Source organism: Eurytemora carolleeae, unplaced genomic scaffold (genome assembly GCF_000591075.1).
Source record: "Eurytemora carolleeae unplaced genomic scaffold, Eaff_2.0 scaffold46, whole genome shotgun sequence".
In the NCBI taxonomy this organism is placed as follows: Eukaryota; Metazoa; Arthropoda; class Copepoda; order Calanoida; family Temoridae; genus Eurytemora; species Eurytemora carolleeae.
The window spans coordinates 262,853-268,882 of record NW_019396065.1 but is presented as its reverse complement, the minus strand read 5'-3'; positions in this window follow the sequence as shown (position 1 = coordinate 268,882).

Here is a 6,030-nt window from a genome sequence, read left to right as displayed (position 1 = left end):
TAAATTATATTGAAGTCATAATAAACAAGTTCACCATTTTGATCAGGATATATCTTTAAGGGTTTTTCAATGAGAATCAAAGATAAAATTATTTTTTCTATTTTTAGTCCGAAAAAGCCTTAATTTTCACAATTATGGGACGATTTTGTAAAAAATTTAGAGAAACCCTGTAGAACCATTTAATAATTTGGAATTGACTCTTTGCCACAAACTCTGATTTTCTTATCACTATATCTTTGGAACCAAATGTTGCAGACCTTAGATATTTCAAACTATGAATTCTGTTAGATCAAATAATCAGAGTTTGAAATATCAAAGGTTTACAACATTGAGTTCTAAAGATATTGAGGTTTAAATTTTCGATTTTGTTCCAAAGACTCAATTCCAAATCTGTTTATCATGATTGTAAGAAAATTCATTAGAAAGCCTTATCTCTAAATCTGACCATGGGCGACACTGAAATGTGCTTTTGCATATATTTGTCTATGCGCACTGAACTGCAGAACTTACAAATAAAGCCAATTTTTTGCTTTTGTATTTTTCTTCTCGGATGTACACGTTAGATTTTGTTCTCAATGTGAATTAACTAATAATTGGTCAAGTAACAATAAAGAATGATCTGGTTTTTTGTACAATTTAATAAATCCGAAAGACCTAATATTTGAGTAGTGTCTATTTTAAATGTGATTTTCATCCATTCAAATAAACTTAAACCCAACTATCATATCTTATCAACCTAAAGTTTACAATCTACTGTCTACATAATGTCTGCTCTGTATTTTTAAAATCCTAATGTAACGGACTTTTCTACATATATAAAATTATCCATGTTTGTTTTTTTAGTTTGGGTGTTTAAGCAAAACTCTTTTGGGAATTGGGAACTCGGTGGAACTACGGGATATATTTTTAGTCTGGTTTAAAAATTTTAAGTTGAGTTTGCTAATTTCAATAGGGAAAGTTTCAGGCAAAGCTGGGTCCCCAGGCTAGTAATGCATTAAGTATTCTCATTTAATTAATTGAAAAATTAGGTCTTATAGATTAAGTTCCACGTTTCTAATAAATAAGAAACAGCTATTAAGGGATCGTGCTCATTGTTATTTTATCCAGTTTCAATCAATGCTTAATATTTAAAATATTGAAATATACGGCTTTTTTGAAATAATTACATTCCATATCAGTAATTCCAAGTTTAATTAACCTTAAATCAACCAGTCTAGTGTATTCTAGAAGGATGGTCAAAATGTGAAAGAAATGCGGCCTGGGGTGTGATTAAGAAATAGTGTATTTATATACCAATAATGTATTCATAGAAGCCCCAAGAAAATATGAAATTATTGTTTATAAAAGTAAACATTTACGAATAAGACTCTTCAAAATCAAAACATTATTAATACGAAAAAAATCTTGACAAAGAGCAAACCATCGGCAGTAGAAAAATTTCTTCGAAAATACTAAAAGAGACAAAAATGGGAGACTTGAACGGTACAGAGCTAAGGGTTGTATCGCACTAGCGCGCCAGTTTTTAACTGAGAATTTCTCACCGGTTCAAGTCATAGGAAAAGGCGATAGAGAGCGCGGATAACGGGGATGAAGATAGGTAGATAGATCGCTTCCACTAAAGTACAGTTTTGCGAAGAAAATATGGTTTCCAACGCAGCTAGACTTTGAGAGAGACTTTGATATTTCAGACAACAGCAAGATATCAAAGATAAATTCAAAGATAAAAACGGGTATATTGGAAGGGTTTCTTTAAAGTAAAGGGGAATTATTTTAGCAACCACACGACTGCGCAACTGTTTATTGTTCACTTAATCGGTAAACTAAAGGTAATGTTCAACTATTTTAAGCTTCAGTAGACAAACTAGACAGAGGGAGAAGGTCAATTTTATGAGGCATTTATTCAGTTACGGCCTTATGACCTAGTACATTATAATTTCAGTGGAAGTAAATATTTCCATTTACTGATTGAAGGATTCATATCTCTAATTGCATAATGAGATAGATAGAAAGATAGATATTACTGCCATACAATTTCTATTAAAGGTAAAGCGGCTCTCGTCATGTTTTTTTTAAATGTACATTTGGTAATTTTCAAAATTTTCTCAACATTTCTGATCCATGGACGCCAATTAGAGGTCTGAACCATGAAAACTGTGAAAATCATGACAGTTTCAAATTCGCCATTTTGGCTTGGTTGAGTTGGTAAACATGTTATTTTTGTTTTTCGTCAATGTTATGTAGTATAATTATGATCTCAAAAGAAGAAAATTCTTTAAAAAGAAATAAGGAAAATAAATCTAAACCTAGGAAGTTAATTGAATTCAAATTGGCGTTAGAGAGGGATATTGCAGTAGTTGATGTGCCACATGTTGAAAAGATTGATACGATATTTCTGGAGAAAAGCATCGGGAATAATGGGGATAAGTTATTTTATTACTTTTCATATTTTCTCGATTTTCAACCAAGCAAGACTGGCAAATATAAAACTGTCATAATTTCTGCATTTTATTGCTTCTGACCTCATCAGGATGTTCAATTATCGATATGTTTACATAGACTTTAAAACATGTAAAAAAAACTGACTATTTGAGAGCCTTAGCGCCGTAAGAAGTGTTTTTGGAACCCTGTATATTTAAATAAAGCCCCAATATTAATCTGGATAAACGTGACAAGCGCAAAATTTGTCTGAACCAGGTCTGAGCATTACGATTCTATTCTACCTAAAACTTTTTCTAAGCAAACAGGGAAAAATTATGATATTGTGAATTCATTCAGAAAGTAATAAACCACTTTTAAATATGAAGGCTTATACAATTTCCTTTAGGACATCTCAGAAGGTCCGACCTATCGGAATCAACGAAAAAAATTAATTAATTTTGCTTCACTGGATAAAATATAAGTAAGGTCCGAATAAATTTATAGATATAGTTGAATAGACGTTTCGTGTCATAATATATGTAAGGTCACATATTTAGTATGGAATTATAGCATGTGTGCGAATTATTTTTGTTTTGTTTTACGATGTACACAAAGAGAACATGTTCACAATTAATTTAGAAGATGGGCGCGAAGCGCCCACTAAGACTAGTAACTTATAATGGGCCAACCAATAAAACAAACATATTCTGGTTTGGCGGGTTCAAACTACAATTATGATTTTTTAATTGTATTATCTCGTGGTTTGAAATAAATATATGAAATAAATATAAAATAAAATTTTAGATACAAATACACAAATACAAATAAAATGCAAGTAAAGCATAACAGCTGTTATAAGGTTAGGATTTTATTATGAATCAGAATTCTGACCAGCTCGAGATTGTTAAGCAAAACTAAATATTTGAGGGACAACAAAATCATTTTTAAAAAGCCCTGTAGAATAGAAAAATGTATGCCTTTGCACATTTAGAATGCTTTTATAGGATTTTCGGGACTTAACAACTTTAATCACACTCTATTGGAGCACCCTGACTAAACTACAAAATTGACTGAACATGGCTAAAATGTATGGCTCACGAGCAGCCGTAGTAAATTTGAATTTCCGAGCCGGGTCAACATTTCCGGTCTTCATTTGTACTGTACCTGGCTCTTTGGACAGGACTAGCCGGTGCAACAAGATTGACGCGGTCAGACTTTATGCTTCATTTAGGTTGAATTTACTTTTAATAAAGGGGCAGAGGTGCGTGGGCTTACTGCATAAAAAGTCGCTGAGAAATACCTAGTAATGAAAAATTGAGTGAAAAATAATTTTGCAAATTGAACAGTTTTTGTAATAGGATGGTCAGATTGAAAATTGGTTAGATAACATCTATTAAATTGGGTCTTCCAAACAGGATTTAATGTATAAAATAAATAGAGATTTAAAGATAAGACGATGAGTGTGGGGGGTCAATTCATAAATCAATAGTTGAGCATACTCTATCAATCATACTTCAGACTCGTACAGAATACATGATCAAATAGAAAGATAGCCAGATAAACAGATACACATAGATATAGGTAGAAAATTCTTATACTGCGACCATTTTATCTCAGTGAATAAAAGTAGGTACTCGGGTTGATTTTTCGTTTTACTGGTGCATTTCTCAAAGTAATTGAGTTAGAAATATCTACAGCATTTTTCTAGGCGTGACTTTCTTAAACGTGACCCTTTTTAATGCCACGTAACCAACCAACAAACTAATATACAAGTCTCCTACAGAAGTTTTCATTAACTATAATGTTGAACCAATAAAAATTATAATTGTATGATAAAGTTCGATAAATTCATACATACGGTACAAGTACATGATATATTTAGATACGCACAGGGAAACCTTTAACATATTACAATCCTAGGGTAAACAGAAGTCTTCTGTCTTGAATTTAGTTATTTATAGGATTTTTTAATGATTTTACAAATAAAGAAAAAAGTTTGAAGTTGCAGGGAATCATGAATATAAGGAAACCGACAACGTGAATCCCGTCTCATCCTATGGGATAGATGAATAGAGATAGGTACATAATTCAGAAATAGATAAATATTTACTGTGTAATGTGTATTGTGTTGACATAATTTAACAAAATATAGAAAAAGTCCAGACAAATGAGAACCTTATACAAAGATGGAATTGGACTCCTAAAATACGTTGAATCAATAAATGAGAATTTGAATTCCTTAGGCTTCATTTTCGGAAATACGTTTTTTGCAAGATCTCATTCATGATTTTTAAAACCAACTGCCACTTTATCTGTAGAGAAGAAACAAAAAAATACATTTTGTCAAACAAAATTCTGAATTCTAAGAACCCCTGTTATGCCAACACTTCAGGATTGAACCAAAAAAGTTGGAGTAAAAGCTTGTACAAAAACCTGTATAAAAAGCTGGATAAAAACGGAATGAAAATAAGGAGACAGTTTATATAGTTTAAATTCTCCGTGTGGGGGGCACATTACATTTCTTCACTTTGTCTTCCTGTCTCAGCATCAATCAAACAATATTTGGAAAAATCTGTAACTGTATCTGTATAGCTGTATCTGTATATCTGTATCTGTATCTGTATCTGTATCTGTATCTGTATCTGTATCTGTATCTGTATCTGTATTTGTATCTGTATCTGTATCTGTATCTGTATCTGTATCTGTATCTGTATCTGTATCTGTATCTGTATTTATATCTGTTTCTCTTGTATCGTTATCTGTATTTGAACCTTTAATTGACGAATTAAGCATTATTTATATTGAAATTTAAAAGTGTTCACATTAAATATCAAGATCAAGCGTTCAAAGATTAACGATACTCCACATAAAAGTTTCGAGCTTAGGTTGCTTTCCTGCTCTCAGATTTAGATATCTAAAATAGCTATGGATAAATTTTCTTTTTCAATTTTATATCCTGAAGCTTGTAAGTCTCGGTTGATATTATTTTGTGAATATTCTTCTAAATTTTGAAGAAAAATTACTGTTGTCATCCGACATAATGTTTTATAACAAACATAATAAACTGAACATAAAGAAAAAGATATTTTGACTAAATTCTTAGAATTTTAACTGGGGTGGAGGGGAGGGGGAGGGGAATTCCATTTTTTAATATTTTATCAACCTAATAAGTACAAATTAATTTTACTAAAATTGGTACATATCTAACGCTTCAAATAAAAAATACATTTTTTGCCTAATGATTGCAGAATTAAATAAATTGAACACTCTAAATTGGCTTCATGATTTTCATAAGAATCTGTAAGAATCGGCTAAAACTTCTAATTCGATTCACTTGTTACCACCGTGAGGACATATTTATATTTTGTAGTAACAAATCAAAATACACTTGAAACCTAATATCTAAAGAGTAAAACACCAAGAACATATTGGAAATTTCCTTACGAGGAAGAGAATTGGAGAAGAAGTGTAGTTCAGAAAATTACACAGGAACTATTACACCCTGTTTAAATGCTACGCCCATTTCATTTCATACACATTGTTAAAAGTTAAAAGGAACTGAGCTCAGGGGCGGATATAAGGATTCTGTAGGGGGGGGGGTAAAATTTTTTT